At 45.8% G+C, this 22,987-nt stretch overlaps 1 long non-coding RNA gene across 1 annotated transcript in view; it reads left to right on the top strand.

Annotated features, from left to right (window-relative positions):
• LOC136588517 (uncharacterized) overlaps positions 1–22,987 on the top strand; it is a 278,877-nt gene that overhangs the window by 58,477 nt on the left and 197,413 nt on the right. Inside the window, exon 4 of the long non-coding RNA XR_010787585.1 lies at positions 21,521–21,565. This is a non-coding gene — a long non-coding RNA (uncharacterized lncRNA). The remainder of the gene's footprint in view (positions 1–21,520; positions 21,566–22,987) is intronic.

Below are 22,987 nucleotides of genomic sequence, written 5' to 3'. Positions count from 1 at the left end.
ATCTCTCAATCATACATTACGACCTCATCCTCTCTCTGTTGGTGTCCTCCAAGGCTCTGTCCTTAGCCCTCTACTCTTCTCCGTCTACACCTTTGTTTTAGGAGGGCTCATAGAAACCCATGGCTTCCATTACCACCTTTATGTAGATGACCATCAAGTCTATCTCTCTGGTCCAAATGTTACCTCTCTTCTATCCAGAATCCCAAAGTGTCCATCGGCTATATCCTCCTCCTTACCTTCCTGCTTCCTAAAACTTAACATGGAGAAAACTGAACTCATCACCTTCTGCCCACCACACTTATCAATCACAATCAATAGCTCCATACATTCACCAGTCTCTTCTTCTGGCAACTGCTCCACCATGGAAATTCATGTTGCTTTGTACTCTGTGCTTCCACTGTAAAGGCCCATTTACATGCAAAGATAATCTTTCAAACGATTGAAAGTTTAATTGATCATTTTGCATAAAGTGTTAATAGACACTAATGTCCATTAACACTTTATCAGCTCCATTTGCCTGTAAAAGGGCCTCCGGGAGCTGTTTGCAGAGCCCAGCATGTGGGCTTGGCTCTGTACACAGCTGCATTGTTCTTGAGTGAGCTGCCAGCAGAATACAATGCAATCTCCTGGCACCAGCTGCAGCTGAACAAGGAATTTTAAGTGCACCTTAAAATCATCGTTCAGCCAAAAAGTGCACCATGGCCACGTTTACATGCAACGATTAGTGCTCATCTGCGGACGTTTTGATTGATAATCATTGCATGTAAATGGGCCTTTACACTTCAATAGTAGTCTTTTTATCAACTTTTTGTGGCCTTATTGGATGGCAACCAGCTTGCTGTTGCCTTGAGAAAGAAATAGTTTAAGACCTCTGGCACGCTATCTGCGAGTGCCAGTTGGGTCCAAGAGGCCTGGACACAATTGGCATTGGAGGGCACACGGACAGCAGTCCAGGCCATTAGAAATGTAGTCTGGTCATAAAGCAGTGATGTAGTCTCAATGGGATAATTTGTGGTTATGGAGGAGAGTTGCACCATAGAAGTTTTTGATACTTTTATGTTATTCCATTTGATCATGAGAACCAGAACTCTGAGTCTATATTCATCACACAACGTTAAAGAAGGAATAACTAAGACAGATTCACTGGTTCTCAAGAAGATATGAAGAAAACATCTGTTTATTCCATAGCAAAATGTTCCTGAAGTTTGAACACACGGGCAGCCGTGTACGCAATCCAACATCAAATGACTCAGGAAGATTATGTAGAAATGATGCCCGGGTGAGGGGGCATGACCCTCCGCTCTACTGTATATGCCAAGAGACTTCTTAAGGGAGAATCTCACTTAAAATCAGTTTTAAAATCATTGTCGCACATATTAAAATAGCAGAGCTGAGTTTGCCATTTGGCACAGCCTATTCTGATATTTCATATTTTCCCATATACATTATCTTAGAAAAACAGTGCCACGCCCGTCCGTAAATTGTTTATGGCATCGCAGCTCCGCTCCATTCGTGTCAAGCTGCTAAACCATTTAGATTGGAGTTACGCTGTTCCAGGGGGAAAAGCAACAATATCTTTTCTAATCTTTAAGAACCCCTTTAATTCTTTGAGTTAGTAGTCTGAATGATAGAAATAGTTCAATCACACATTCAGCTCTGCTACACCTGTAGCGCAACTTTTTTTTTAGATCTAATGGGATCATAGAGAAAAAAATCATAGACTTTAATGGAGACCGTTTCTAATGGCCATAGTAAGGTGGATTTGATTTGCGGAATCCACGCGGGAGACCCGCAAATCAAGCTGCCCATAGGGATACATGGGCGGCCGCAAATTAATTAAAGCACGCAGAATTGATTTGCTTTGCTGTCAGGAAAACAAATTGCAGCATGCTCCATTTCTGTGCGGACATATATAATTTTATACAGGAGATCCCCAGGTTATACCAGCATGCTCCATATCACTATATACAGGGAGATGTATAACTTACACCAACTGGGCATATATAATTATATACAGGAGATACCCAGGTTATACCAGCATGGTCCATATCACTATATACAGGGAGATGTATAACATATACCAGCTGTACATATATAATTATGTACAGGAGATACCCAGGTTATACAAGCATGGTCCATCAAACTACTAACGATGACCTGTCTAACCGTGCGTGAATGAGTGGGTAAGTGGGTTTGTGCGTGATCAAATGATGGTGACATCATCACAGGTCCTACACGCACACGGCTAGGTGTTCAGTAGTATTCCATAGCAACTGAGGCCGTGGGGGTTTGCAGGGGTCGTAGTCCGCCTGTAATCTGCACAATGATGCAGGACCTTTGATGACATTACCGTCATGTGAAAACGGGTGGACCATGTAACTCCCTCACTTGCAATGAAGGAATTTGATGACGCCACCATCATGTGATCAGGGGCGAAGCATGACAGTGATGTCCTCACAGGTCCTTCATCTCCAGTGCTGTACTGCTTCTGATCCCTGTTGTATGGGATGAACAATGTATGTAGCAGTGCTCTGTTTGTGGCGTGCATGTAGCAGAGCTGTATGTGTGTGAGACGTGCATGTAGCACAGCTGTGTGGTGCATTGCGCCACCAGAAACACTGGTACTATAATTTCCTAATAATTACTAGCATCACTATATACAGGATATGTATAACTTATAGCAGCTATACATATATAATTATATACAGATATACCCATGTTATACCAGCATGGTCCATATCACTATATACAGGGAGATGTATAATTTATACCAGCTGTACATATATAATTATATACAGGAGATACCCAGGTTATACTAGCGTGGTCCATATCACTATATACAGGAGATGTATTTCCCTGTATATAGTGATATGGAGCATGCTGGTTTAAGTAACAAATCTTGCATATAGTCATATGGACTATGCTGATATAACCTGGGTATCGCTTATCAGATGTAGTAAATGTTAACTTAACTCTTAACATGTTTAATTAACATTTTCAGCTAATTTTAAATGCATTTCTTAAAAGGCTTCTGTTGTGTTGAGTGTCCATATAAAGTTTGACCCAACTATGCATTTAATCTGTAGTGGCCCGGAGTTAACAGGGCCCCTCCATAATGTATGAATGCGTTTGTCTTGTTCCTATGTGTTGTCAGTGTTTTTTATGCTGAATGAATATGGTGTGTATTGCATAGTTGCAGCACTGAATGGGTTAACTGTCTGGCATGTGAGATGTCTGGAAAATGTATCTTGCTGTATGTCATGTGATCGTGCTATGTATATGTGTTTGCAAGGTGTGTGCAAGGGAGTTCTGTTCTGGTCTTGCAAGAGAGAGTAGCGTCTGGACCTCTGTAAGTGAGCCACACAGACGCCATCAGTTCTGTGAGGGCCGGAATGGAAGAAGCTGAAAGGTATCCCCAGCCTTCTCTGAGCCTGCTTTACCCAGGAGATGCTAGTGGTATCCTGAACCATTGAGAAGAAGAGAGAGAGTGGAACCATCATGTAGCGTGAAGTGCCTGCCTACCAAATGTGAGTGCTGACCGGTGGAGAGCTGGCGAGAGTGAAGGAGCTGGTACCTGGAACAGAGCCCCGCAGATAAGGTGGACTGTGGATTCTTCTGATATCCTGTAATTTCGTAACTTTTGCACTACTTTGTATTTTGCACCATTTTCCTGCTGGCATGAGTTTGTGCCATTGTTGGACTGTACAGTTATCATTCATGTAAAAGTGCACTGCCGACCATTCCCAGCATTGCTCCTTAAACGTTTCCCTGTGTGTGGATCACTTATTTCGTCATCCTGATTCACCGCGGAGGAAGGAACGGTGGCGTCACGAGTGACAGAACTTTTAAGGTAATCTACATCTTGGGTAACTTCCGTGAAATTTCCCCCAGCAGTAACTTGGTTGGGACCTGAGCTACCCTCAGGAGAGGAGATGGTAGAGCCCCGAGACAAGGCCCAAATCTACCCCACTATCTCCTTCGGCTGTGGGCCTGCTCCTCGGACGCTGCAAATGTATTAACTGTCAGTTAATATTTGGTACACCTGTAGTCCCTGTGTATCAGTGACATATTGGGATATCATAGTATGCCGTGCAACGCAATGCACATCGGGCTTATTACACAAGCAAAATAGCAATGCCATCATAGTCTTCCTCATTCAGGGGCCTTCACCACTCCAGTTTGATGAGAACGTCTTCTGAAGGCTTGGTGTGAACCTACTTGATGGCACAGTGTGTAGTACTATTTAAAGGTCTCCTTCACATTGGCGTATTTGCGGCGTGTAAAATGAATGCATGCAATACGCAGAGAGTAGGACCAATTGATTTCAGTGGGTTTGCTCTAATGCCCTGCCCTATTTTTGTGCACATTTGTGGTCTGTGGGAGGTGCGCAATATGCTGCACAAGTCTGTGAAAAAAAAACCCTCGTCCATAGCGCGAATACATGGCAGTGAGGTGTGCAAAACAAATACGGCCAAAACTAGCAGCCCTAAGGAGTTGTCTAAGCTCTGTGTCCGTTTTTGTCGCAGTGACTTTGACTAGGTACCATTCGCACTGGAGCTCCGTAATAGAGCTCCGTGCAGCTTGTTCTCAGGTTCACTAGAAGTTTGAAAGGAGACAGGAAAATCATATGTCCCCTTTATTTCACCTTTTGCTCCTCTGATCCAGTTTTGACACTAAATGAAAGCCCAGCTGCAGCTACTGATCTAAACCATTTTTCCTCTTTTACTTGTAATTTCAGCTGTAAGCTCATCAGTAACCCGTCCCTTAATCTGGACAGGAACAAATGGAGACTGGGCCAAATGACGCACACTCTTAAGCCGCTTGCTGCCTGAATTAGATAGTCTATCTGCTGATTAGATTTTCCCTGACCTCTCCTTAAACAAAATATACACTGTATTAGAACAATTTATGAGCAAAACTGCATTTTTTAAACCCAAACATCTGTCGCTGAAAAGCAAGAGGAGTAGCACACAACATGAACACATATGACCTTGACAGGCGCGCCATGTGGCGAAAGAATGAGCGGGATTTTGTCGCTAGGCGGGAGGCTGTTTCAATCGGAATCAGAAATGCTACCAAATTTTGATCATCCTGAACTAGAGAGATAGATAGATATTAGATAGATAGATAGATAGATAGATATTAGATAGATAGATATGAGATAGATAGATAGATAGATAGATAGATATTAGATAGATAGATAGATAGATAGATAGATAGATAGATAGATAGATAGATAGATAGATAGATATGAGATAGATAGATAGATAGATAGATCACGGCTCGATTATTGCAACTTGTTGCTGATCGGCCTCCCCTGCACCAGACTCTACTCCCTCCAATCCATCCTCAATGCGGCAGCCAGGCTCCTCTTCCTGTCCAACTGCTACTCGGACGCCTCTGCCCTGTGCCGGTCACTGCACTGGCTGCCCGTCAAATGCAGAATACAATTTAAACTCACTACCTTCATCCACAAAGCCCTCCACAGTGCAGCGCCCCCCTATATTGCCTCCGGGCTCTCCGCTCTGCTAACGAAACTAGACTGCGCGCCCCTCTAATTCGAACTTCTCATTCCCGCCTTCAAGACTTCTCCAGAGCAGCACCGGTCCTCTGGAATGCACTACCAAAGGCTACCCGAGCAATTCTGGACTCGCAGAACTTCAGGCGTGCTCTAAAAATGCACCTCTTCAGGGAGGCATACCGAATTCCCTAGACAAACCCCTCTGTACTCTGCCTAATAACATGCTCCCTAACCTACTGACTGACCATTGTCTGTGTATAGAATCCCTCACTCTCCACCTCACCATACCGTGCACATCTCCAGCCCCTTTACCTTCTGTATCACCCCATTACTTGTAGTATGTAAGCTCGTTGGAGCTCCTCACCCCTACTGTTTCCATCAATTGATTACTATGTAACTGGGGTTCTGTAATGTTTGTACTTTTGTCTCTCTGTATCCCCCTGTCTATGTAAGCGCTGCGGAATCTACATGTTCCAATTCATTTCTGTCAATCTCCTATGCCAACATACAGAACTTCACAAAGTCTAAACTTGTGGACCTTTTGGAAAAAAAGGACATTCTGGCAATGAACATCTAATCAAAGCAAATAGTGAAATTTATAATTACACTAATAGCATTTGCTGATATGACTCGGACAGACTATTTAATAAAGGGTTCCCGGAATTTGTGTTCCATCCTGTGCTCACAGCTTCTTCTCCTCATGATGTACAGATGCAACAATTTTTACCTTGATTGTGATAGCAGAAAATTATCTTATCTGAACCCATTAAAAGCCATTGTTCTCTTATCTTAACACAACACAGCCCATTGTAAAGTAATTCAAAGTGTAAATAAACCACCCTGATAGCAGGGTACACTGTCATATCACCTTGTGTTAAGAGTCAACCTAAAAACATGCAGTGGGAATAATTTATTTAAAGAGAAGCCTAAAGGCCCACTTACACGAAATGATTATCGCTCAAAATTCGCTCAGACGATGTCCTTTGAGTGCTAATCGTTGTGTGTAAATGCTACCATCATTTACATTTTGGCTGAACGATGATTTTTAGGTGAGCATAAAATCCATCCTTCGGCTGGAGAGCTGATAGCAGGGACCGCACGCTGTGTTCTCCATGGGAGCGCTGATTACTTTGTGTTCAACTTGCAGTCCTGCGGCAGAACAAAGAAACTGTATGTAGAGAACAGACCACCTGCTGTTCTCTGTATACAGCTCTGGAGGCTCATTTATATGCAAATGAAGGTAATAAACTGCCAATGGGCATTAATGTCCATTAGCAGCTTATGCAAAATGATTGCTAAAACTGTCAATCATCCGATCTTTTGAACTAATTTTGAGCAATCATCTTTGCGTGTATATGGGCCTTTAAGCTATCTAAATTGAGAAAGAACATTTAATTTAGAATCTTACCGTATATCAATGAGTTTCGGGTTTCAACTTATTTATTTACCCAAGTTCATTTTTAAAGGGGTTTGCCTGATTTTGAAAAGCAATTGTCAAATACTCTATATAGGAAATTTTGAGTTAGTAGAGAGGAGTTGTCCTTTATTCAGGACCCTCATCTATAAGTCAAGGATGAACAGCCACATGGAACATTTTTCATTCTGACAGACCTATCACAAATGATTTATTGTTCGTTATCTGATCGTTAGCTGCGTTTACGCTAAACGATTATCACTGACTTGAGCACATTTGAAAAATTTTTTAAATGATAATGTTGCGTGTAAAAGGGCCTAAACTAGCATTTTACCAATTTGGCCCCAACGATGCTTATGCACTAGTGACCCAATTGTATGCATTGATGTAGTAATAGGGTTGCAGATAGTGGTGTGCTTTAACTCATATAGGCAGGCCTTGTTGCTACTTTAGGACATAGGGTCCAATTCCAATAGATGCTTCTGAAATCAACCCCTATGGAGGAGCATTATGTTGTCATCCCTCACCCTGACTCTGCCCTGTGAATTGTTGCACTGACAACCTCAAGAAGAGACTTAGCAGTTGTTGTCCTGGACAACACAAAAAAAGTTGTGTTGATACAGCAGGTTAAGGGTCTTATTGACTGCATGTCTTCTTAGGATTATTGCATAGCAGTTGTGTAGTAATAATGAATATAGAGTTTTATTTGCATGAGGGTCCTAAACCTGGAGAGCCCACAAGCCTCCCTGCAATATTAAGAGAACAGCAATGTGAGGTGAGGCCATCAATGGTGTGATGTCATCACATATGATGATGTAATGCTTCACAGAATCTATTACGCTTATATTGTACATGACATAAGTTGTGGTCAGGTGTAAAATATTCCACACAGGGAGCACAGAGGCTCCAAACTACACTATTCTATATCCACAAAGTGATAGTAATGAACAACTTTTAATGGCCATGAAGCCCCCTCAGCATCCAGAGACTGAAAAGTTTATTTCGTCTTGTTTTATCCCATTTACTCAAATTCTACTTCCACTACCAGGAGTCCTGCTTTTGGTGAAAGTTTCCTAGCAGCAGTAGTAGTTAATGTCCGCAGCAGAGTAAGAGTGCCCGTCATGGAAAAACTATTGTAGCTGTAATTTCCTGAAGAAATCTTCCATGCCACTACAAAGTTCTTTTATCTAAAGGGTCTGTGGAGCAATAAGGGGCACATTGTCAGCCGCCCCCAGGGTTGCACATGAAGTATGCTCCAGCTCATACTTTGAATATTTATATAATTTAAATACACTATATATATATATATATATATATATATATATATATATATATATATATATATATATATATATATATATATACACATACTTTGGCTCTGTCATGCCTCCTCTCCTATATATATAAATAAGTGAAGGGGGCATGACAGAGCAGAAATAGAAATGTAAGCAGCACCCCATTAGTGTCTAGATAAAGAATTGCAGTTATGTAGTGGCCCAGTCTATGCTTTCCTGGCCCCCTCCATAATGTCATATATGTATGCCTCATATGGATGCTCTGTGCAAAACTGTCTTGTCATTGTGTTATGTGTATTGCACAGCTGCAGCAAGTGATGGGTTAATGTCTGAAAAGTATGAGCTGACTGTCTGCAAAAGTATCAATTTCTACCCTGTCAGTGGTATGAGAGAGGTTATATACAGATAGTCCCCTACTTGCGAACATTCGAGTTACGAATTTCGCTAGATACGAACTATCTGTCCTGCACAGTATGATGTAATGCTATGGCATTACATCATACTGTGCAGGGACCGGACAAGCTTCTATCAAGCCTGATAGAAGCCTGTCCGGTCAGATCGCGGTTGCTAGGCAGCCGGGGGCCTTCTGAAAGGCCCTAGGGCTGTCTATGCAGAGCGCCTATCAAGCCGTGCGCTGGATGGGCACTCTGCATAGGCAGCCGTGGGGCCTTTCAGGAGTTCCCCGGCTGCCTAGCAACCGCACAGCGTTCCGCGATCTCATCGTGGGACGCTGTACGGGCCCCCTGAACGTCGGGTGCAGGCTGTTTCTTACAGCGGGCACCCGGCGGCAGCAGTTCCGACGAGCCGCGCCGCTTGTCAGAACTGTTAACACTTTAAATACCGAGCGGTCTCGGTATTTAAAGTGTTAACAGTTCTGACAAGCGGCGCGGCTCGTCGGAACTGCTGCCGCCGGGTGCCCGCTGTAAGAACAGCCGGCACCCGACGTTGTATGGAGCGGGATCCACCCGCAATCCCGCTCCATACTACCATTTGTTCGACTTGCGAACAGGCTCCTGGAACGGAACCTGTTCGCAAGTCGGGGAGTAACTGTTTGTGAGTGTTTGAGAGCGGGTAAGAAGTTCCATGTCTTTAGAAGTGGTAGTTGACAGGTCCAGCTGAATGGGGGCACCTTCAGTCCTCATGTGGTGAAGCATGGAAGAGGGGGAGAGATTTCCCATCATGGATGTATTTGTGAGGAGAAGAGGAGTGAGTCCCACCTGAGGGGAGTGAGAGCAAGGGCAGTTGTGAGCAAGTGCGTATCAAGGCCCAGTGTAGAGGTTTGTTATTATCTGTATTATCTGTTATTATCTGTATTATACAATTATCTGTATTACATACGTGCGCGTCCTGAAGTCTGGGACCGCCTGGTGGAGGTACTCTATAGTCATTGTTCACACTCAAGCGTCCAGAAGTCTGAATCCTACTGAGTGGAGGTACGAGTCTTTAATTCTTCATGCACGGGTTGATCTGACGTCTGGGTGACCGTGTGGAGGTTCTACTGCCAAGTTTATTGAATTTGCCTGCACTGTCTTGTCTTTAACCCTTTCCAATCCAATGTCGGGCCTGCCCCGACATCATAATTTCCCTCCTCAGCTCCGATGTCGGGGCAGGCCCGACACTGCAGTGCAGGAGTGCAGATACACTCCTGCACTGGTCCTCATTGAAGAGCCCCGAGGAGAAGGCAGAAAGGGTTTTTAATTAGCACTATGTAATGCATGGAGATTCCAGACGGCGATCATGTGACCGCCGGTGTCACCTGACCCCCAGCTGTCACATGAACGCCGAGCCGGGAGCCTGCACCGTGGGGGGACCTGCTTACCTGTCCGGCGTCTTGTGCATTCTCCCTTCTGTCTCCAGGCTCGGCGATCATGTGACCGCTGGGTGCCACCTGACCCCAGCGGTCACATGATCACCGAGCCGGGAGGCAGAAGGGAGAATGCGGAAGACGCCAGACAGGTAAGCAGGCCCTCCCACGGTGCAGTGAGCACCTGCACCCTCCTGAACTCTGTCAGTTCCGGAGGGTGCAGGGAAATGTATTTTTTCTCATCCATTCTCTCCAGCTCCAATTTATTTGGAGCTGGGGAGAATGGCTGAGAAAAAATAATTGGATTGGAAAGGGTTAAAGTGTGCCTTGTATTGCTGAAGTTTTCCAGTAAAGTTATTTCCAGGCCCTGACCATTCCTTGGGACCTGAGGTACTCAAACTGTCTGTGGTTCATTTATTTTCCCAGCCGATGTTCATGCCGGGGGGTACCGGTACAGTGACGTCTCTCATGACAAATTCCTTAACACTTGTCATTGGACATTTCCATGCTAGGGGTGTCCAGAAGAGGCCCAGCGCTGCCCTGGCCTTGATTACGCGCGTCCCTCCGGAAGGGAGCGTGGTGAGTGCCGCTGTGACAAGCCAGCATCTTGCCCTCCCAGCTCCTCAGAGTATGCCATGTGTCCAGTGTCACCCTACAGGAAGCTGCAGATACATAGCCCAACTTTATAAGCAGAGGTGTGAAGAGACGGTTTATGAAGGCAAAGTACCATTGAGGAGCCAGTTGTTCACCTCAGTAGAGGAACTAAACAAGTGGCATAGAAAGTGTTGTATTTCTTGTCATCCTCCGCTCTAAGGCTAGGGTCACACAGGGCGGATTTGCCGTGGTTTTGCCGCAGCAGATCCGCCCGCGGCAAAACCGCCCGCGGCCGCTAATCCCGGGATTAGCCAGCCATGTGGATGAGATTTCTCAGAAATCTCATCCACACGGGACGGCTAATCCGCTGCGGTAAATCCGGTTGAAACCGCGGCTGCGGCCGCCGCAGCCGCGGATTCAAAAGAAGCAGCATGTCCATTCTTTTTTTCATTCCGCTGCGGCCGCGCTCTCCTCTATGGGAGCGCCGGCCGCAGCGAAAGAGCGAGCGGCCGGACCCTTCAAAGCCGCCGCGGCTTAAACCGCGGCGGTTCTCCCGGCGGAAATCTCGCGGTTTTTGCTGCGGCCAAACCGCGAGATTTCCGACGAAAATCCACCCCGTGTGAACCCAGCCTAAGTTCTTACATGTACAGTAAAGAATTAAAGGGGTTGTCCGGCCACACAGGGTAACATTTTTTTATAATGCTGCTTCCCTTTCAGTAAGGATAGTAACACACAGCATACAGGGGCTCAAACCGGCCGGCAGATCAGCTGCAATGTCAGTTTATTACCTTAGAATCTGATATTCACTGCAGCTTTCAAAGATGGCGCCTCTGTGCTGCCTTCCCGCAATGCTCTGCACTCTCCCTCTTCTGTGTGCGCGCTCTCGATGGCAGTAAGAGGCATGAAAAGGCAGGATTTCATGGCCTCCCTCAGCTCACGTCCTAGCCCCGCCCACAACACGCCCACATCTATTGAACTGCTCTACAGTCTCTCCCCGCCCAGGCCCCGCCCCCTGCTGCATACTATACTCAGAGGGGGTGTGGCCAGGGGAGACTGCGTTATACACTCATGATTCAGGATAAAATCCTGGCACGAGTGTAAACAGCAGCACTATGTATAGTGAATGGAGAGGGGCGGGGGAGAGCCGAGAGAGAACTCTCCTGCAGCCCCCCACTGCAAGGCTACCTACTGCCCCCCCACCCTACTAAAATAAAGTAAAACAAAACATTTCCCCCCACACACATGCCCTCATAGTGCCCCTCACACAGTGACCCCCCCCTCACAATGACCCCCCCCACAGTGCACTCTCCCACAGTGCCCCCCTAATGATCCCCCACAGTCCCCCCTACAGTGCCACAAACAGTGCCCTCTACAGTACCCCCTACACATGCCCCCCACAGTGCCCCCCAGTGTCACCCCTACAGTGCCCTCCAAAGTAGCCCCCCTCATTCCCCCCAACCACAGCATTCTCCACAGTCCCCCCTCAACAGTGCCCCCCCAGTATTCCCCCCCACAGTGCCCTCCACAGTACCCCCCTACACATGCCACCCCCCCAGAGTCCCCCCCAGTGCACTCCAAAGTAGCCCCCCTCCACATGCCCCCCACAGTCCCCCCATCCACAGCATCCCTATACAGTGCCCCCCCTGTGACCTCCCCCACAGAGTCCCCCTTTACAGTGCCCATACACAAGTACACTAACAGCATCCCCTGCCCCTCCCCCCTCCAACCCCACGTGACAAATTACTGTGACAGACCACCTCCCCACAGCTACAAATCTATGTGATGGGACACCCCACCGCGACAAGTCTATGTGACAGCACACTCCACCGCGACAAGTCTATGTGACCGCACACTCCACCGCTACAAGTCTATGTGACCGCACACTCCACCGCGACAAGTCTATGTGACCGAACACCCCACCGCGACAAGTCTATGTGACCGCACACTCCACCGCGACAAGTCTATGTGACCGCACACTTCACCGCGACAAGTCTATGTGACCACACACTCCACCGCTACAAGTCTATGTGACCGCACACTCCACCGCGACAAGTCTATGTGACCGCACACTCCACCGCGACAAGTCTATGTGACCGCACACTCCACTGCGACAAGTCTATGTGACCGCACACTCCACCGCGACAAGTCTATGTGACCGCACACTCCACCGCGACAAGTCTATGTGACCGCACACCCCACCGCGACAAGTCTATGTGACCGCACACCCCACCGCGACAAGTCTATGTGACCGCACACCCCACCATGACAAGTCTATGTGACCGCACACCCCACCGCGACAAGTCTATGTGACCGCACACCCCACCGCGACAAGTCTATGTGACCGCACACCCCACCATGACAAGTCTATGTGACCGCACACCCCACCGCGACAAGTCTATGTGACCGCACACTCCACCGCGACAAGTCTATGTGACCGCACACTCCACCGCGACAAGTCTATGTGACCGCACACCCCACCGCGACAAGTCTATGTGACCGCACACCCCACCATGACAAGTCTATGTGATCGCACACTCCACCGCGACAAGTCTATGTGACCGCACACCCCACCGCTACAATTCTTTGTGACCGCACACCCCACCGCGACAAGTCTATGTGACCGCACACCCCACCGCTACAATTCTATGTGACCGCACACTCCACAGCTACAAGTCTATGTGACCGCACACCCCACCGCGACAAGTCTATGTGACCGCACACCCCACCATGACAAGTCTATGTGACCGCACACCCCACCGCGACAAGTCTATGTGACCGCACACTCCACCGCGACAAGTCTATGTGACCGCACACTCCACCGCGACAAGTCTATGTGACCGCACACCCCACCGCGACAAGTCTATGTGACCGCACACCCCACCATGACAAGTCTATGTGATCGCACACTCCACCGCGACAAGTCTATGTGACCGCACACCCCACCGCTACAATTCTTTGTGACCGCACACCCCACCGCGACAAGTCTATGTGACCGCACACCCCACCGCTACAATTCTATGTGACCGCACACTCCACAGCTACAAGTCTATGTGACCGCACACTCCACCGCTACAAGTCTATATGACCGCATCCTCTGCCCCCCCCCCCCCCGGGACTTTTGACAGCCGGGTCTCCTGACACCACACTAGCACACACATCACTGCACAACCCAGACAGCCCCCCCCCCCCCCGCGACTTCTGTCAGCTGGGTCCCCGGACACCACTTGCACACATCCATCCATCCTCCCCCCCACGAGAGCCCGCCCCTCCACTCATTCTTACCTTGGAGATGAAGAGCCAGCAGCCACGCCTCCCCTGCAGGCAGAACTGAGCTTCCCAGCGGCTGAAGTTCTTCTGCACATGCGCAGAGCTGTGCTGGAGAAGCGCGTCCCCGTCGTCCCGACAAGAAGAGGACAAGAGACTTGTCGGAACCAATGGCAACCGAGGAGCAACACAGGGGGGGGGACCCCAAAAGGTAAGTGAATAACTTCTGTTTGCCTAATTTACAATGCACAATGTATATTACAAAGTGCATTGTATTGGGCAAACAGAAGTAATGAGATCTAATGTTTATGGCCGGACAACTCCTTTAAGGGCCTCGAACCACATCACCCGAAAGGAAGTGGATTAGAAGACTTCCATAGCCATGGTATGATCTGGCACATAGTGCGATGTGCGAACAAAAAATTGAAGTACACCCCTCTTAGACCTTGAGATAGGGCCCAGGATCATAGATAATAGGGCTATTTCGGAGTTGACCCGGACCGATGATTGATATATTGCATTATGCAATGAGGAGATATCGCTCCAAAGTGGAGCTATGGAAATGCAAGCCCACCATATATGCAAGTAAGTACCTGGAGCCATGTTGCACCTCCAGCAGACATCCGATATCCAATAATACATTTTGGCTCAGGAAACAGGGGTCTTGTACCATCGTGTGAGCAGTTTATGATTAAGTTCCTATAAGTTCCTGATAGAGCTGCAGACTTGGAGGTATTGGAGTCATGACCCGACCAGCGGCCCCCCCGGGCCCAGTATCTTCCTCAGGGGCTTGATCCTGGAGTTTAAAATCATGTCAATAATATAGGTGAGGGACTTAGTGAGTCTTAACAGTAATAGGCAGCCCTGATGCAGAGCAGGGAGGTGAGGGTTATTCACAAATAATGTGAGTGGGCCCAGGGTTGAAACCAGGTGGAAACGAGCTAAGATGCTATCCCAGATCTCTCAGAGAGTGATTGAAAAGGAAGCCAAAAAGACCTTGAGCCCAAAAAGGGAAAAATCCTGCTTGTGGTTCAAAAGCTTTTGGAAATAGTGGTGGAAAAGATCCAGGACCGACTTGCACATCTAGGAAGCTTAGGGCTTAGGGCAAATCAGTAGGCTGTATTTAAAGTGGGGCCTGGATCATCCCCAAACTAGAGCTTAATTACCAAATGCGAGAAAAGTATGATCTAGGCAAGCCAAGTAGTAAGGTTTGTAAAAAATAGACAAATTTCAGCAGGATATCCATCTTCAGGATAATTACTTTGCCAAACCAGGAGAAAGGGAGGGACTTTCATCAATCAAGGCCAACCCCTAGTTTGGCTAGCATGGGTTTCTAGTTCAAGTCAAATAAATGGGCAGGATTTTCAGGAATGTGGGACCCATTGGGGCACCCCAAATAATTGATTAAGCTTTCCTGACAACAAAATAGAAATACAGTATGAAGATGCTGCACTTCAGAGGATAATATTGAGAATTTCTGACTTCTGGACATTGACTTTGAAGTTACTGATGGCCCCAAACCTCTGAAATTCCCCCAAACCTCTGGGAGACCTATTTTAGGGGAAGTCATATAGATCATCAGATTGTCAGTGGAGAGAAAGAGCTTGTGTTCTGTGGTCAAGTCCCTCAGCACTGAATTGTTCAGGAATTCAATGACCAAGATGCACAAAAAGGGAGAGAGGGGACAGCCCTGTCTCATACTGTTTGTGATCTGGAAAGGAGAAATTTGGAACCATTGATTCAGACTTGTGTTGTGGGATTATGGTAAAGGGTCATGATCCAGTTCCTCATGCAGTTGCCCCAACTGATTTCACAGTGTCACCTCCAGGAACACCCAGTCAAACCTATCAAACTCCTTCTCAGCATAAACCAACAGAAGGCACAAGGATCCTCGGAAGGCAAGCCCTGGACATGAAAGATAAAGTTTTAATTGTGTTGTCACCGACCGCACAAAACCAACCTGCTCTTTATGAATTGAGAAGGGAAGAGAAGGAATGTGGGGCTGCAGCTTTAATGCAAGTATTTTAGCAAGTACCTTCATATCTACATTGATTAAAGGGGTAGGGCGAAAGTTGCTGCAGATAAAAAGATCCTTCCCTGATTTGGGAAGTACCGTGACAGTGGCATGCAGAGCTTGGTGAAGGAATAGACAGTTCTGGGAGATATGATAGCCTGGAGTACGACAGGTATTAATAGGTTCTCACAAAGCTTATAAATCATGGAGTGAAACCGTAAGGGCCCCGACTCTTCCCAGTCTTCAGTTCCTTTATGATGGCAAGCATTTTGGTTTCTGTAATGTCATGATCTAAGACTGGGGAATCTATTGCAGAAAGACGAGCAGGGGGAAAATTGGCTAGAGAAATCTCAATACCATTTGGGGTCTGGAGGGGGGAACCCTCAGGTCAGCCCCAGATGTTATACAGAGAGCCATAGTAGTCTCAAAGTGTCCAAAATATGTGAGGTAGCAAAAATCGGTTAAGTGAACAACAATGCTTAAGGCCCAACGTCCACATTCAAATTTTATTTATAAAATCTGCGCGTGGCCCCCGCACGAGAGATCCGTGTGTCTTGCTGCCCATAGTGATGCATTAGCATCCGTAGGGCAGCTAAAAACATGCGGATGGGATTTCTTGCCGGTGTGCAGGTTGCACGTATGGGAAGAAATCGCAGTATGCTCCATTTTGCTGCAGATCTGTCGCACAGACAGCTCCCGCAGCTTCCATTGAAGCCTATGAAAGCCGTCCGTACACAACCGCAGCTGTTTTAGTGCTGTGCCGTGGATACGCAGGAGAGCAGAAGATTTAAAGACAAATGGTGTGCATGGCGCATGCGGGCGGCACGCTGTCGGCATGCAGAGCACATCTGCCAGCCGGAAGAAAGAAGATCCGACCTGCACTGAGGAGAGCACCGCAGCATCCGGAGAGGTGAGTATAATGTATTTTCCCTCTCCATGGACGCAGGCACGCACGGATTTAACTGTGGGATTCAGCACCGTGCGTGCAAGTGGGCATGAGGCACAGGGATTTTCCGGGCACAAACACTCATGATGATCTATCCGCAAGATGGGTCATCAAAAGTTTATCGGTTGGGGCCTGCAACTTGGCAACCTGGCCAATCAGCTGAGCGGACGCATGGTGTCAGTGCCGCTATACACAGGGGTCAGAACAAAAGCGGCTGCTCCGATCCCTGTGTAGTAGCCAGCATTTGTAATTACAGGCGCAGCTCTTAATGGGACCCCAGCCTGCAGTTGCAAGCGCTGGCCACTACACAAGGGTCAGAGCAGTGGCTTCCACTCCGACCCCTGTGTAAAGCAGAGCGGACCGCATCTGCTCATTTGACCGGTGGGGCTCCCAACCAGCCGACACTGGACGATCAAGTATTGATGACCTATCCTGAGGATAAGTCATCAATAGTATTTGTGCCTGAAAACCCACTTAACCTTCAACTGTGGACGTGATTTATTTGTTACACTTCCGTGTCCTGTATATTGTGGTTGAATTTTTTTTTTTGCGCAATAATGAACTGGATGTTTACAATAACTTGTTTTTATTGATTTTCAGGTTATAAATAAGAAAAAACATGTAGAAATAATCAACTTTACTTTTACTGTTTAGTAATATTATATAATAAAGAGCGGGGGAATAGGCGATTTTTGAAAATCCAGAATCCAGACTGATCTGTGAGAGTCCATGTCCACAGTTAAAGGTTAATAGAGCCAATATATATATACTCCATCCTAGGACTATATAAATCCCAGATACAAGTGTTACCACAATCATAGTCAAAACACGATCTTGCTGTTAAGGAGCCAATGAGATGCAAGTAAATGCTATGGAAGAAAACTAATTCCCATGTGTATTGATACTTTTTGTGGCTTGATCAGAGGGAATGCCGCTCATTCACTATATAGTTTGGAGTATTGATTGGGGAAACTATCAGTTGGCTGATGCCACAAACCCTTGATTCTGTGCACTTGTAAGGTGGTCCGACCCCTTGGAGATACCTGGTAGACAAAGCCATGTTGTGTTAGTAATATGTTAATTTTCCAGGTTCTCATCTTATATAAGTGATAGTGATGACTGCCAGCCCTGTGTAGCATGCTATTGAGCTAAATTCTGTCTGTATTCAGTGCATTGCATGTGCTATTTTGCCGCTGATATGTTGACTGTGTGCCAGACCTCTGGCGCTTGAAAAGGGCTGCTTCACATGAGCGTATGCGGAATTGCAAAGCACAAATACCGTTGTGTAAAGGAGTCCTAAGTTCTATCTTCAAAAAAGGGAAGAAGGTGGATCCAGGAGACTACAGGCCTGTGAGCCTGACCTCTATACCGGGAAAGATCTTTGAACAAATTATTAAACACACGGACATATGCATTTCTGTGCACGACTCCGAGCAACATATTTGCGCCGTGAATGAGACTTTTTTTGATATTACACGGATGACCTCCTCTTCATATACTAATATATTACACAGACGACTTCCTCCTCATGCAGTAAGATATTACACAGACAATCTCCTCCTTATATACTAATATATTAAATAAGTACACATATATATATACACACACAGACATATTTAAATTATTTTCGTGTCTAAAAATAAAATACATGTGAGCTAAACATAGGGTCTGGGAATGTCCAAGCACAGCAGAGTCGTCTCCTATATATATATATATATATATATATATATATATATATATATATATATATATATATATATATACACACACACACACATTTTTTAAATGTCATGATGTTCCACCATCTTGGTATGTACATAATCACAACTATGTCTTCACCATGAAATGAAGTGTTTGCGCACCTTTTTGCCCCCGTGAAGTTATGGCAACAAAACAAAAACAGAAGAGGGATCTCTGACAGCCTACAGGAACGGTATGAGCTGAATTCTTCTCATTTGCTTCATTAGTGGTCTGACCCTTGTGACCCCTTGTGACATCTGCAGATTTATCTTTCAACACAGGCATCACCTTCTGATTCCAAAACCATGTTTCCATCATTCATTAATAGAGCCCCATGTTCACATTACTCCTGTGGTGCAGGGGTGGTCAAAAGAGTTTAGACTCTACTTTAAATTAGGATTGAGTTGCCTGCAAAATCTTGTCTTGTTTGGGTTACCGGTATGAAGTAAGAAACTTTATAATAGATTTAATATTCTGTTTCTAATCCATTTCAAGATCTTCCGCTTGCTGTCACTAAATGGAAATATTCTTGTTTATATGTATTGGCTGGACAGACCAAGCACTTCTCTGAGGGTTTGCTAAAATTATATTGAGTCTAGTGAGTTTTCAATGAGGTCAATCGGTCATGTCACTTTTTGAGACAACATGATCTGCCCTACTTTTCTGAGCAAAGTTAAATACGTTGTCCAGGATTAGAAACACATGGTTACTTCCTTCCAAAACTAGCACCACACCTGTCCACAGATTGTGTGCAGTATTATAGCTCAACCCCATTCACTTCCATTGACAGGTGTGGTGTTGTTTTTGGAAAAAAAATTGGCCAAGTTTTTCTACCTCCAGACAACCCTTTTAATGCAGCAGGTTTACCTGCCTTCCATGTGAAGCTACAGGTCTTATATGGTCTATCGTTATATAAAGTTCAAATAATTGTACCAATGAATTTAGGTCTCCAGGTCCAGATAAATTACATCCTAGGATACAAAAGGAAGCAGCAGAGGTAATTGCTGAACTACTCGCCATAATCTTTGAAAATTCCTGGAGAACAGGAGAAGTCCCAGAGGATTGAAAAAAAGCGCAAATGTTGTCCCTATTTTCAAAAAAGGGAAGACCGTGGAACCAGGAAACTATAGGCCTGTGAGCCTGACTTCTATATCAGGAAGGATTTATGAACAAATGATTAAACAGCATGTATGCAAGTACGTGGATGAGAATGGAGTAATTAACTAGAGCCAGCATGGGTTTGTGACAAACATGTCATGCCAGACGAATCTAATTTCCTTCTATGACAGAATCACCGACTGGGTTGATCAGAGAAATGCGGTGGATATAGTATATCTTGACTCTAGTAAAGCATTTGACAAAGTATCTCATAGCATATTTATTGAAAAAATGACCAAATATGGGATTAACAAGGCAACTGTTAGGTGGATTCACAACTGGCTGAGTAATCGTACTCCAAGAGTGGTCATAAATGGCTGCACATACAAGTGAAAGAATGTATCAAGTGGGGACCACAAGGCTCTGTCCTAGGCCCAGTGTTGTGTAACATTTTTATAAATGATCTAGATAGGGAATTGAGGGTAATCTGATCAAATTTGTAGACGACACAAAGTTAAGAGGGAGAGCTAACACTGAAGAAATGAGAGGTTTGAAAAGGGTCTAGACAAGCTTTAACAGAATGGCATTTAGCAAGGAGAAATGCAAAAACCTACATCTAGGCAACAAAAATGAAAAAAGCACATACAGAATGGGAGGAATTGGGCTAAGCAGCAGCACATGTGAAAAAGACTTGGGTACACTAATAGAACACAGACTGAACATGAGTCAACAGTGTGATGCAGCAGCCAAAAAGGCAAACCCAATTCTGGGATGTATTAAGAGAAGCATAGAGTCTGGATCACGTGAGGTCATTATCCCCTCTACTCTTCCTTAGTCAGACCTCATGTGAAATACTGTGTGCAGTTCTGGGCACCCCACTTTAAAAAAGACATAGACAAAAAGGAGCAAGTTCAGAGAAGAATTACCAATATGGTGAGCGGTCCTAAATCATGTCCTATGAGAACGGTTAAAGGGTCTGGGAATGTTTAGTTTGCAGAAGAGAAGGCTGAGAGGAGACTTAATAGCTGTCTACAAATATCTGAAGGGTTGTCATACTGCAGAGGGATCAGCCCTATTCTCATCTGCACAAGGAAAGACTAGAAGCAATGGGATGAAACTGATAAGGAGGAGACACAAATTAGATATAATAAATAGCAAAAAGTATAGCAGCAATGGAAGATGCAAAAAGTAAAGTAAAAAAAACTTTATTCCTCCATAAAACTCACAAGCAGCAGCAACGTTTTGACCAATAGAGTAGGTCTTTCTCAAGCTTCCAACTCTATGATTCTATACTCTGAATCTATGAGGTGGTTATGTATATGCGTGGTTTTCTTTACACTTACTTCCACAGAAAGTTGAGTCTTGATTATAGATGAGCGAGTATACTCGCTAAAGGCAATTGCTTGAGCGAGCATTGCCTTCAGCGAGTATCTCCCCCGCTCGAGACTGCAGGTTCGGGTGCCGGCTGCGGGGGAGAGCGGGGCAGAACGGAGGGGAGATCTCTCTCTCGCCCCCGCTCCCTCCTGCTGACAGCTACTCACTGCTCCCCTGCTGCCGGCACCCGAACCTGCAGTTTCGAGCGGGGGAGATACTCGCTAAAGGCAATGCTCGCTCGAGCAATTGCCTTTAGCGAGTATACTCGCTCATCTCTAGTCTTGATCTATCAAACATTCATGGCATATCCTGTGAATCCGTCATAAATGCCCTAAGTGGGTAAGCTGGCTTGTGGAGGTCACTAGCCTCGGACGTCAGGACATATTATGCTGTATAATGGTGTTTCACACACAGAGCTTTTAGTTTCATTTTTTTGTTTCTTTTTTATATCTGCAGTTTCTGTGGCAGTTTTTGATCCAAATCCATGAGTGGATCCAACAGGTAAGAGAGTTAGAAGTCCTTCCTCTATATGTCTCATATCCTTTGAATGCACTTCTGACCTTGGCTCAAAAAACTGAAAGAAAAACAGCCCCCAAAACTGTAGTCTAAGGCGGCCTGTACACTGGCGAATCTTTGCTGTGGAATCCACGATTGGCGTCTGCGCTGTAAATCCGCAGCAAATACCACCTCTTACTTCCTATGGAGATCCGCTGCTTCCCACACACGAGTGGAAATTAATTGCAATTTCCGCTCACATAGAAAAAATCACTGCATGATCCATTTTCATGCGGGCTCCAAATGGACGGCTTCTATTGAAGTCAATGAAAGCTATCCGACCTGCATTGCAAATAGGTCATGGATTCTGCGTAAATGCCTAAAGCACGCTGCGGGAAAAAGAACGTTAGAAAAAAAAATTTGTACTGTGCATGTGCAACGGCGAGCCGCTGGGTCCACCCGCAGTATAGAAAAGACGACGACAGAGCAGGTACACACGGACGCCGTTGCTGCCATTGCCGGATTCCGCATGTGGAATCCCGCTCTCCCGTGTGCTGAAAGCTGAAGGCTGGAAACACATGAACATATGTCCGTGCGTACAATTTGCATGCACAATACGCAGAAAATAGAACCCATCGATTTCAATGGGTTTGTTCACATTCATGTATTTGGCGTATTCAGTCAGGCCAAAAAAATACACTGCATGCCCTATTTTCCTGCGTAAAGAAGGAGCCCGTGTAGAACTTAATACACTAATTAGCTAATTGGCTTAGAGCATTATTGCGTGTTTTTTGCGCATGCAAAATGTACAGTAAAAAACGCACTTGTGTGCGTAAATACGCAACTCCCATTCCGCAAAAACGCAGTGCACAGGCGTGCGTAAATACGCATACATTCGCGTGAATCTGGCCTTACGCTACTTTCATGCAATTAAAAAGTTGCACCCCAGATTCTAGGACGCAATTCGCATAGGACAGCGCTCAGACATCATGTCCGTGTGCTGTCCGATGTGCTGAACACCACTAATTGACATGTGCTATTCTCATGAATAGGACATGCATCAGTCCGAATTAAAATAAGCCTGTGCGCATACGCCCGTTCAAATCCATGGGTGCTATTTCCGTCCGATTTTCGGACCAAAAATCAGACAGAAAAAAAATGTCTTTGTGCATGGACCATGTGCGAAACCATCATATACACGTACTTCCTCACCTTACAGAGGCACTATATGACCGACCACCAAACAACTACGGCCTCATATGCCGCTGTACAGGAGTAAAGATAACACAGCAGCCCTATGTAAAAGCACAATGCTGAACTAAGTCAAAGGACAAACTAAAGTTAGCTATGTCCCCTAAATCCTGCCCAGACATTAAGCGTCCGCTCCTCTTTCTTCCAGTAGTCCTCGTGAGGTTATCTCTCTACGCT

The sequence above is a fragment of the Eleutherodactylus coqui genome, chromosome 13 (assembly GCF_035609145.1).
Source record: "Eleutherodactylus coqui strain aEleCoq1 chromosome 13, aEleCoq1.hap1, whole genome shotgun sequence".
NCBI lineage: Eukaryota > Metazoa > Chordata > Amphibia > Anura > Eleutherodactylidae > Eleutherodactylus > Eleutherodactylus coqui.
The sequence above is the reverse complement of the archived record's forward strand: the minus strand, read 5'-3'. Positions and strand labels throughout refer to the sequence as shown.